This window comes from Coregonus clupeaformis, chromosome 10 (genome assembly GCF_020615455.1).
Source record: "Coregonus clupeaformis isolate EN_2021a chromosome 10, ASM2061545v1, whole genome shotgun sequence".
NCBI classification, from domain to species: Eukaryota; Metazoa; Chordata; class Actinopteri; order Salmoniformes; family Salmonidae; genus Coregonus; species Coregonus clupeaformis.
The window spans coordinates 53,942,591-53,955,506 of record NC_059201.1 but is presented as its reverse complement, the minus strand read 5'-3'; positions in this window follow the sequence as shown (position 1 = coordinate 53,955,506).

The following is a 12,916-nucleotide window of genomic DNA, read 5'->3' as shown; positions in this document are numbered from 1 at the left end:
ACTGGAGCCAGTGGGGAGCAGCAGAGAATCAAATTGTATTGGTCATGCTTCGTAAACAACAGGTGTAGATTAACAGTGGCTACATTGCATTCGGAAAGTATTCAGACCCCTTGACTTTTTCCACATTTTGTTACGTTACAGCCTTATTCTAAAATTGATTAAAATATTTTTTTTCCTCATCCATCTACACACGATACCCTAGAATGACAAAATGAAAACAGGTTTTTAGACATTTCTGCAAATGTATTACAAATAAAAAACAGAAACCTTATTTACATAAGTATTCAGACCTTTTGCTATGAGACTCGAAATTGAGCTCAGGTGCATCCTATTTCCACTGATCATCCTTGAGATGATTCCACAACTTGATTGGAGTCCACCTGTGGTAAATTCAATCGATTGGACATGATTTAGAAAGGCACACACCTGTCTATATAAGGTACCACAGTTGACAGTGCATGTCAGAGCAAAAACCAAGCCATGAGGTCGAATTAATTGTTTGTAGAGTTCAGAGACAGGATTGTGTTGAGGCACAGATCTGGGGAAGGGTACCAAAACATTTCTGCAGCATTGAAGGTCCCCAAGAACACAGTGGCCTCCATCATTCTTAAATGGAAGAAGTTTGGAACCACCAAGACTCTTCCTAGAGGTGGCCGCCCGGCCAAACTGAGCAATCGGGGGAGAAGGGGGCCTTGGTAAGGGAGGTGACCAAGAACGCAATGGTCACTCTCACAGAGCTCCAGAGTTCCTCTGTGGAGATGGGAGAACCTTCCAGAAGGACAACCATCTCTGCAGCACAATCAAACCTTTATGGTCGAGTGGCCAGACGGAAGCCACTCATCAGTAAAAGGCACATAACAGCCCGCTTGGAGTTTGCCAAACGCCACCTAAAGAATCTCAGACCATTAGAAACAAGATTCTCTGGTCTGATGAAACCAAGATTGAACTCTTTGGCCTGAATGCCAAGTGTCACGTCTGGAGGAAACCTGGTACCATCCCTACGGTGAAGCATGGTGGTGGCAGCATCATGCTTTGGGGATGTGTTTCAGCGGCAGGGACTGGGAGACTAGTCAGGATCGAGGGAAAGATGAACGGAGCAAAGTACAGACAGATCCTTCATGAAAACCTGCTCCAGAGAGCTCAGGACCTCAGACTGGGGCAAACGTACACCTGCCAACAGGACAACAACCCAAAGCACACAGCCAAGACAACGCAGGAGGGGCTTCGGGACAAGTCTCTGAATGTCGTTGAGTGGCCCAGCCAGAGTCCGGACTTGAACCCGATCGAACATCTCTGGAGAAACCTGAAAATACCTGTGCAGCGATGCTCCCCATCCAACCTGACAGAGCTTGAGAGGATCTGCAGAGAAGAATGGGAGAAATTACCCAAATACAGATGTGCCAAGCTTGTAGCGTCATACCCAAGATGACTCGAGGCTGTAATAGCTGCCAAAGGTGCTTCAACAAAGTAAAGGGTCTGAATACTTATGTAAATGTCATATTACATTTGTGTATTTTTAATACATTTGCAAAAATGTCTAGAAACCTGTTTTTGCTTTGTCATTATGGGGTATTGTGTGTAGATTGATGAGGAAAATGTTTTATTTAACCCATTTTAGAATAAGGCTGTAAAGTAACAATGTGGAAAAAGTCAAGGGGTCTGAAAACGTTCCGAATGCACTGTATACTGTATACTTTCATAATATTTCCCCTAATGTTATTAGCCTACCTCCTTTTTCTCTCTATTGTTGCTTCATTCCTTCCTCGCTTTCAACAGTTAAATGGCATACGTTTCGTTGTCCTTATTGTTACCTTTCCTGCCTCGCCTCCAGACTGTAGTCGGGACGGCTCAGGGGAGCCTTCACTTGCTAGCTCCAGGGCCAGAGCAATTTACCTATGCTCTGGGGTAATTCCCACATTTGGGGATCTTATCCGCTGCTAATGACAGGTTAGTCTGGAATTCCACTGAAGTAGTTGACATTTATTAAACTTGTACACCATGTGAGGTTGGCTAACGGAACAAAAAGAGCGTTGATCACAGTTCGGCTACATCTCCGTCACACATCAATTCCATCAAAAACGAAAGTTAACTTACTACGTTACCCATTATGCACTTTCATTTTTTAAAGCTATACCCTTACTTTACCACCACTACCCCCACTCTGGATGGTGATTAGACCTAACACCACTCCAACACTCATACAAAGAAGGCACAACACCCAATGATTTTCATTTCAGTTACATGGACATTTAGGTGGCGTGGCGAGAATCTGTCTCCGCACCACGCGCTCTCACCACTGGTGTCCCCCAGGGCTCAGTTCTAGGCCCTCTCCTATTCTCTCTATACACCAAGTCACTTGGCTCTGTTATCCTCACATGGTCTCTCCTATCATTGCTACGCAGACGACACACAATTAATTTTCTCCTTTCCCCATTCTGATAACCAGGTGGTGAATCGCATCTCTGCATGTCTGGCAGACATATCAGTGTGGATGTCGGATCACCACCTCAAGCTGAACCTCGACAAGATGGAGCTGCTCTTCCTCCCGGGGAAGGAAGGCCCGCTCCATGATCTCGCCATCACGGTTGACAACTCCATTGTGTCCTCCTCCCAGAGTGCAAAGAACCTTGGCCTGTCGTTCTCCGCTAACATCAAAGCGGTGACCCGATCCTGCAGGTTCATGCTCTACAACATTTGCAGAGTACGACCCTACCTTACACAGAAAGCGGTACAGGTCCTAATCCAGGCACTTGTCATCTCCCGTCTGGATTACTGCAACTCGCTGTTGGCTGGGCTCCCTGCCTGTGCCATTAAACCCCTACAACTTATCCAGAACGCTGCAGCCCGTCTGGTGTTCGACCTTCCCAAGTTCTCTCATGTCACCCCGCTCCTCCACACACTCCACTGGCTTCCAGTTGAGGCTCGCTTCTACTATAAGACCATAGTGCTTGCCTACGGAGTTGTGAGGGGAACAGCACCTCCTTACCTTCAGGCTCTGATCAGACCCCACACCCAAACGAGGGCACTACGTTCATCCACCTCTGGCCTGCTAGCTCCCCTACCTCTACGGAAGCACAGTTCCCATTCAGCCCAGTCAAAGCTATTTGCTGCTCTGGCACCCCAATGGTGGAACAAGCTCCCCCACGACGCCAGGACAGCGGAGTCACTGACCACCTTTCGGAGACACTTGAAACCCTACCTCTTTAAGGAATACCTGGAATAGTATAAAGTAATCCTTCTACCTCCCCCAACCCCCAATTTAATAAAAAAAGAAAAAAAAGTGGTTGTCCCACTGGCTATCATAAGTTTAATGCACCAATGTGTAAGTCGCTCTGGATAAGAGCGTCTGCATAATGATGTAAATGTAGACGTTACCCCTTTGGTCTCTTGAAAGTGTTTTTTTTTTCTTCTTCTTTTCAGTCCACAAAGTCCTCTGAACTTGTCCTGTTCATTAATAACTCCACTTCACGGATCAAATAGTCTATACGGTCCATATTCGCTAACTGCCCAAAACCACATGGAGCGGTGGGTAGCACAATACAAGGGCTGTTGGTTTAAGATGAGGCTACCTAGAGAAAGGAAGGCAAGCCAGTGGTTCCAGTACCTAGCAGTACATTATGGAGCTTGCACATCTAATTCCAGTGTGAATGCAGGACCCCAATGTGTGTCTGACCCAAGGCAGGGTGATTAACAGCTCATTCCTGGCCTTGTTGTATTATGCTACCCCCACTAGACTGAACTCCATCTGGTGTCGCAGACACCGTCACAAAATAAGTGATATCAGAAGTAAGCTCTGCATCCTTCTCACTGCCATTGTCACTGTTCTGATCGTCCATGAACAGGTTGGGTAGATCCAGATCAGAGTCGTGGAGGCCTGCATCCAGATCAGGCGACAAGACCTCTGCAGGTTGCCACGCTTCGGCGTGTGTGAACACCCAGTTGTTGTCTAGAGTCGTGCGGGAGTTGTACGGCTTGAGTTTGTCATGATGAACAACCTTCACCTTTGTTCTCGGACTCTTTTGGATCCGGTAAACCAAGTCGTCCAGCTGTCCCAGTATGACGTAAGGACCCTCATAGGATGGTAGGAACTTCCTAACTTTGTCTCGCACCCGCTTTGTTCCTTTAATTAAGTACCATACTGTGTCACCAACGTTGTAGTGTGTCCTCGCGACATTCTTGTCATACTGCTTTTTGGCACGCTCCACAGACTGACCAAGCGCCTCCTTTGCAATCTGGTGAGCAAGTTCCAATCTGTCTCGTAGCTGTGCAACATACTGTGGAGGGGTCTTGGCGTGCTCATGATCGGGTGGCAAGCCAGCCACCAGGTCGATGGGTTCTGTTACTTCTCTTCCAAGGAGCATCATGTTCGGAGTGAACCATGTTGAGCTGTGCTTTGTTGCTCTATAGGCCTCACGGTGCATGGAATCATGAGGTCCCAGTCCCAATGACAACATTCTGTGGTGGTGGCTAAGATCTTCTGTAGAGTGGCATTAAATCTTTCGACTTGCCTGTCAGGTTGCGGTCTGAAGTGGGTTGTGCGAGTCTTTTCGATTCCTAACAGTTCACACATTCTTTGGAAGACTTCAGACTCGAAGTTGGAGCCTTGATAGCTGTGGAGTGTCTGTGGGGCTCCATAGCGACACACCCATTCATATTGTACAAGCCGGGGCTGCCTGCTATGTGAACTGGATCTTGCTCGCCTGGGGCCAGACTGTTCGTTTTCATAACAGTACATTTTATTACCTTCAGTGGGCAGAGCATCACGCCGGATAAATCCATGGCTGTCCTGCGACTGTGAGCGGTGGTTTTCCACAGGAGGCATGGCTGGAGTGGAGGGCAGAGCTGCTGGCATCCTGCGTGGGTAATGGGAGTAAGCAGCATCTACAGGTGTACTCGCTGAATAGAGTCTGTGGTTGGCAGAGTTGAAAGGGTTAGTGCATGGAGTATACAGCATTTCAGTAGTTGGTTGAAACATTTCCAGAGATAGCATTTTCAGGTGAGCATCAAGCATGCCAGCTGGCATAGTTTTGGTTGTGACTTAGCTGTGATTCGATTCCACTGTCACCCACATTTCAGTTTTTCACATGAGACTTTAATGGATTAGTTTCTCTCCTTGGCCGTTGAGGAGACATCTTTGACTCACGGCATGAGTCAGCCATATTAGCTGCGGCTGGCTGCATATTAGCTACATCTGAACTTGGCATAAATGGATAGCAGTTACTGTTAGCATTTGCAACATCAAATTTGTTCATCCAGTTGGCAAATTTGTGATTGCATTTCTTCATTCACTGTATTTAGCGACATGAATGGTTTTGAGTAGCACTTTGAATCCTCAGGCGAATTCTTTCTCGTAATAACAGATTTCCTGTGTGTAGCTGCCATTTCACAACTTTAGCTAGAACATCAGCCACTACTCAGACAATGATGATTCAATTTGTTAGCCGTTATCTCGTGAAAGTCCAATTGTATTATTATTTTATTTTTCTCTTTGATATTCCGGTAGAATGTGAATAACTCACAGATGCAGGCAGGATAAATCCCGGACGAGCCCCCAGTGTTACCTTTCCTGCCTCCGCCTCGGGACGGCTCAGGGGAGCCTTCAGTTGCTAGCTCCAGGGCCAGAGCAATTTACAGATGCTCTGGGGTAATTCCCACATTTGGGGATCTTATCCGCTGCTAATGTCGAGTTAGTCTGGAATTCCACTGAAGTAGTTGACATTTATTAAACTTGAACACCAGCTGAGGCAGTCTGTATGACAAAATAAAATAGTTGGCTAACGGAGCAAAAAGAGCGTGGATGACTGCTACATCTCCATCACACAACAATTCCATCAAAAACTAAAGTTAACTTACTACGTTACCCATTATGCACTTTAGTGTTTTAAAGCTATACCCCTACTTTACCAACATTATCGTCATTATTCTAATGACCCCCTTGAATAATATAGGACTAGAATTAGATGCAGAAGACTTTCACTTCTCTTCACGAAGATTGAATGGTTATGGGTCTGAATAAATAACTGCTATAGCCTACCACCATCGCACGTTCAGTGAGTTCTAATAGTCTATTGGTATAAAATATGCTAAAAACAAATTACGCTCCATACTGAGATGGGCTGTCTGTCCCCACCCTGAGCGTTGATTCATCATGCAGAGGCCGTAGAGAAGCCAGATTTAGACATTGTAATTTAACAGTTCCATTTCACGCCATGCTGTTCATATAAATAATTTTTTATACAGTGAGGGAAAAAAGTATTTGATCCCCTGCTGATTTTGTACGTTTGCCCACTGACAAAGACATTATCAGTCTATCATTTTAATGGTAGGTTTATTTGAACAGTGAGAGACAGAATAACAACAACAAAATCCAGAAAAACGCATGTCAAAAATGTTATAAATTGATTTGCATTTTAATGAGGGAAATAAGTATTTGACCCCCTCTCAATCAGAAAGATTTCTGGCTCCCAGGTGTCTTTTATACAGGTAACGAGCTGAGATTAGGAGCACACTCTTAAAGGGAGTGCTCCTAATCTCAGCTTGTTACCTGTATAAAAGACACTTGTCCACAGAAGCAATCAATCAATCAGATTCCAAACTCTCTACCATGACCAAGACCAAAGAGCTCTCCAAGGATGTCAGGGACAAGATTGTAGACCTACACAAGGCTGGAATGGGCTACAAGACCATCACCAAGCAGCTTGGTGAGAAGGTGACAACAGTTGGTGCGATTGTTCGCAAATGGAAGAAACACAAAATAACTGTCAATCTCCCTCGGCCTGGGGCTCCATGCAAGATCTCACCTCGTGGAGTTGCAATGATCATGAGAACGGTGAGGAATCAGCCCAGAACTACACGGGAGGATCTTGTCAATGATCTCAAGGCAGCTGGGACCATAGTCACCAAGAAAACAACTGGTAACACACTACGCCGTGAAGGACTGAAATCCTGCAGCGCCCGCAAGGTCCCCTGCTCAAGAAAGCACATATACAGGGCCATCTGAAGTTTGCCAATGAACATCTGAATGATTCAGAGGAGAACTGGGTGAAAGTGTTGTGGTCAGATGAGACCAAAATGGAGCTCTTTGGCATCAACTCAACTCGCCGTGTTTGGAGGAGGAGGAATGCTGCCAATGACCCCAAGAACACCATCCCCACCGTCAAACATGGAGGTGGAAACATTATGCTTTGGGGGTGTTTTTCTGCTAAGGGGACAGGACAACTTCACTGCATCAAAGGGACGATGGACGGGGCCATGTACCGTCAAATCTTGGGTGAGAACCTCCTTCCTTAGCCAGGGCATTGAAAATGGGTCGTGGATGGGTATTCCAGCATGACAATGACCCAAAACACACGGCCAAGGCAACAAAGGAGTGGTTCAAGAAGAAGCACATTAAGGTCCTGGAGTGGCCTAGCCAGTCTCCAGACCTTAATCCCATAGAAAATCTGTGGAGGGAGCTGAAGGTTTGAGTTGCCAAACGTCAGCCTCGAAACCTTAATGACTTGGAGAAGATCTGCAAAGAGGAGTGGAACAAAATCCCTCCTGAGATGTGTGCAAACCTGGTGGCCAACTACAAGAAACGTCTGACCTCTGTGATTGCCAACAAGGGTTTTGCCACCAAGTACTAAGTCATGTTTTGCAGAGGGGTCAAATACTTATTTCCCTCATTAAAATGAAAATCAATTTATAACATTTTTGATATGCGTTTTTCTGGATTTTTTTGTTGTTATTCTGTCTCTCACTGTTCAAATAAACCTACCATTAAAATTATAGACTGATCATGTCTTTGTCAGTGGGCAAACGTACAAAATCAGCAGGGGATAAAATAATTTTTTCCCTCACTGTAATTTACCGATTTCTCTCAGTTATTTATCCCGGGAAAAGGGAGTGGTTTTGGGTGGTAAATCGCAATAACCGGGTTCCCTCCATTCAACCCTAGTGTGAATACTTTCTGAAGGCACTGTACCTTGTCCTTAGGACCATAATGTAAAGTGAAATGTGAGCTAACACCATAACTGCAATGTATCTAAACAACACAACGTTGTCCTCTATCCAATGCCCCTAACGCATGTTTCTCTTCTCTATGGTTTTTAAGTGGTCCCTGCGGGCTTCACACACACCACACACAGCCCTATGCAGCTTAAGAGTTTTAATTCACACTCTCAGCAGCTCATAACACCTAGAATTGGTGGGGTTGGGCGGTAACCTTCACATTATTCCATTCCTTTTTATCAGTAATTCTGAGCCAGTTGGAATATTGCCACATAGAAAGACATAGCATATTATAATGTAGATTTCATTATATAACATTGTAAGGCCTCATGTGCTTAATGCATTAATACTGTATGCTCAAAGTAAAGTGTTACCATTAAGGCCATACAACATAGCTGGTAGGAATGTGACAGACAGAATGTGACAGTGTTTGTAGATTAAGATAGATGATGAGAGACAGGGAGGCTGCACAAAATGACATTGAGCAGGTACTGTCAAAGTTAAGACGAACAAAGCTAAACTGGTAAGATTGAAATATGTTCATCTTTAGCTGCAATTTTAGTGGCTTATATTGCATAAATGTTTTTACATTTTGGTAATTTAGCAGACGCTCTTATCCAGAGAGACTTACAGTTAGTGAGTGTACACATTTTCATACTGGCCCCCCGTGGGAAATGAACCCACAACCCTGGCGTTGCAAGTGTCATGCTCTACCAACTGAGCTACACATGTTCCAAACACTGTCAAGACTCAACATATGCGAGCACATTCAGATATATCACACAGTGGGGCTATAATGGGCACATGTTTATCTCTTGATCCGTTTGACTCAGTGATGGAATTTGGCCCACATGCTCAGGGATATGAGTCTAGCTAACCTGTAAAGTATGGTTCAGTTTGGCCGCATGGTGGCTCTGTTGGACAGGAAAAAACATTAATGCAAGCTCATAGCGGCCATATTGTTTTAGCTAGAGTCCAGGAAAATGGTGCATTTAAAAACATTGGTACATAGATGCTATGTACCAAATCTGGTGCTAAATGGTCCAGCGGTTCTGGAGAAGAAGACGTTTAAAGTAGTCAACATCATTACAAATGGTCTAAAATATGTCAAAGGCATATTGCATGATCTGTTTGATGTTGAGTTCTGCTATTTGGCAAGCATGGTAAGAATTACAGAAGTAGCTCATCCTAGGGAGATGTGCCCAATTTGTCCTGATGGTGGCACAGTGGGCCCACAGCTTGAACCCCAGCATTGCTGCTTGTAGCTTTAATCATCCATTTGGTATTCTTCTATAACTCTTCATTAATCATACTCATGGTTTTTATCTCACACATACTGTACATACATATACAAATACATGTCACCGTGACACACAGTATAAATCTTTGCAAAGACCGGTGTAGGCCGTCATTGTAAATAAGAATTTGTTCTTAACTGACTTGCCTAGTTAAATAAAGGTAAAATAAATTAAATTAAAATAATGCAACGAACATACAGCCACACAACTCTATCTACTAGCACATTATACAGCAACCAAATATTAAGTTATGAATTGATTTTTCCTCTAATGTACATTTTCATTCACTACACTACAAAGAGTGTAAAATGAGGATTCCAGTACTCACCAGACGATTCCCTGAGCTCCAGAACCGATGGGTTTTAGATTCTGGTAGCGTTTGAGAACTGTGAAGGTGGAATCTCCTACTTCCACACTGTAGAACTGGTTGTCAACTTTGCATTTGCTCATGTTGTAATGCTTGCCAATGTATGACACATCCACTTGTTTACTAAAACCCTTATTTTAACATAACATACTATCTATCTGTACCTAAAAGCATGGCAATACTTTCTGTAGCTGAGCTTGGCAATAAATACTAGAAGATATACAGTCTATGTCCCAAATGGCAATCTATCCCCTATATAGTGCACTACTTTTGACCAGAGCAAGTGCATTATATAGGGAATAGTTAACTAAATAACTGAATGATTTTTGCACAGTCAATCTTGAGCCATGCTGCTGCCTGGGGCATTTTTATCCACTATTCTTCGTATTCTATATGAATACTGGTAACCAAGGTAAACATTGTCAGAGACAACAACTCCCCCTAATTGGGTAAGAAGAATATTATAATTATTTTCAAGATGCTGTATCATTTGGTCTTTCAATTTAGGTATTGAACAATCCACCTCGGGACTTCACTATTCTAGTCTTTTCCTCCTCCGAATCCAGATTGAAATCCAGTGTGTGTCTGCTGTAGTCTTATTAGTCTGTGTACAGTACACCTACGTACAGTATCTATCCCAAGGGACATTCAGGCAAAGCTACAGAGTCATGGTCTGCCTCTTGTAGTTTATCCTCATTTACGTTCCTCCTCCATCCATCTACCCCCAACTGTACACTCCTGCTGAATGTGCACCCCCCCACCCCCTCCACGACCCCCCCTCCGTCCCCCCCCCCCTCCGTCCTTCCTGACCTGGTCGACCTCTGTGGCTTGATGCGGCCCCTTCGTCAATGTCAAAACCCCACATTAACTGGCAACCCGCAGTCGACCCCCACAATACCTGGCAACCGCAGCAGTGGTATAGCCTTCTGTTCTCTCTCCCAGTGTGGAGGTGGGTCGGCATCCTGGCAAGGTCTGCGAAGGCCTGGGTCAGTTCCATGCCACGTCATCTTAGCCCTCTGAAGCACCGCTGCAACCTGTTATGCTGCACTTTTCTACACCCAAATCACCTACAGTTGAAGTCGGAAGTTTACATACACCTTAGCCAAATACATTTAAACTCAGTTTTTCACAATTCCTGACATTTAATCCTAGTAAAAATTATCTTTCTTAGGTCAGTTAGGATCACCACTTTAAGAATGTGAAATGTCAGAATAATAGTAGAGAGAATGATTTGTTTCAGCTTTTATTTCTTTCATCACATTCCCAGTGGGTCAGAAGTTTACATACACTCAATTAGTATTTGGTAGCATTGCCTTTCAATTAGTTAACTTGGGTCCAACGTTCCGGGTAGCCTTCCACAAGCTTCCCACAATAAGTTGGGTGAATTTTGGCCCATTCCTCCTGACAAAGCTGGTGTAACTGAGTCAGGTTTGTAGGCCTCCTTGCTCGCACACGCTTTTTCAGTTCTGCCCACAACTGTTCTATAGGATTGAGGTCAGGGCTTTGTGATGGCCACTCCAATACCTTGACTTTGTTGTCCTTAAGCCATTTTGCCACAACTTTGGAAGTATGCTCTGGGTCATTGTCCATTTGGAAGACCCCTTTGCGACCAAGCTTTAACTTCCTGACTGATCTCTTGAGATGTTGCTTCAATATATCCACATAATTTTCCTTCCTCATGATGCCATCTATTTTGTGAAGTGCACCAGTCCCTGCTGCAGCAAAGCACCCACACAGCATGATGCTGCCACCCCCGTGCTTCACGGTTGGGATGGTGTTCTTCGGCTTGCAAGCCTTCCCCCTTTTTCCTCCAAACATAACGATGGTCATTATGGTCAAACAGTTCTATTTTTGTTTCATCAGACCAGAGGACATCTCTCCAAAAAGTACGATCTTTGTCCCCATGTGCAGTTGCAAACCGTAGTCTGGCTTTTTTATGGTGGTTTTGGAGCAGTGGCTTCTTCCTTGCTGAGCGGCCTGTTTCCTCCAGCATCTTCACAAGGTCCTTTGCTGTTGTTCTGGGATTGATTTGCACTTTTCGCACCAAAGTACGTTCATCTCTAGGAGACAGAACGCGTCTCCTTCCTGAGCGGTATGACGGCTGCGTGGTCCCATGGTGTTTATACTTGCATACTCTTGTTTGTACAGATGAACGTGGTACCTTCAGGTGTTTGGAAATTGCTCACAAGAATGAACCAGACTTGTGGAGGTCTACAATTCTTTTTCTGAGGTCTTGCACAAAGTAGATGTCCTAACCGACTTGCCAAAACTATAGTTTGTTAACAAGAAATTTGTGGAGTGGTTGAAAAACTAGTTTTAATGACTCCAACCTAAGTGTATGTAAACTTCAGACTTCAACTGTATTTTCTTCTCAATGTCAGCAGCGTTTTGGCGGATTTAAAAATTCAGAAGGGGGGGGAGAGAATGCCCTCTTTTCAGTTTTATGGGCACAGCCGAAAAGGGGAGGTATGCTATGATCCCTGGGACCTCAGTGTTGATAAAACTAGGGGGACAGAGATGGATGGAGGGAAAGGTCTGCATTATTACATGTGATAAGCAGCCTTTATAATGTCTTATTATAAGGTTAATTTGATACATTTTATGCACCTACTCCTTACAGTGGAACTGACAGCACTTTAGCAACATGAAATCTTATTAAAATCTGTTCATATACACCCCCAGGAAGAATGACACTTTTTTTGTACATTTTCTGACAAGCAAGCACTTAGATATGGTCATTTTCACGTTTTCATAAATTCTTAGAATATTTGGGAATCATATATACTAAGGCATTTGTGAAAATTCTATAGCAATATAGAGTGGGAAAGGGGCCGTGCGTTTGGACAATTAATAGAAACTGCAGTAAATAAAACCTAATAAAATTATTTGTCTCATCCAGGACTGGAGTCTACGCAGACCGGTGTACCCTAGCCAACCAGCGCTACAGTAGACCTTTATGCAAACAAGCCATTTGCCACACAGGCCTGCGATCATTCACTTTGAACTGAACTGAGTGTTTACAAGCAGTTGCAACAGTGCGACATTAGATCATTAGAACGCATTCGCCAAAAGCCAAAAAAGACACCTGAATGGATTTATGCAAATATGTCAATACCACAGGAGTCTTCTTACATTTGGGAACTTTACAGTCCTATTGATCAAACAACCATGAAAAGGTAGGCTCTCTCTCCCTCAGTAACGCACAACAAGATCAACAACTAATGCCAGCCAGACCAAGATTAGCTAAAATCTAACGAAGGAA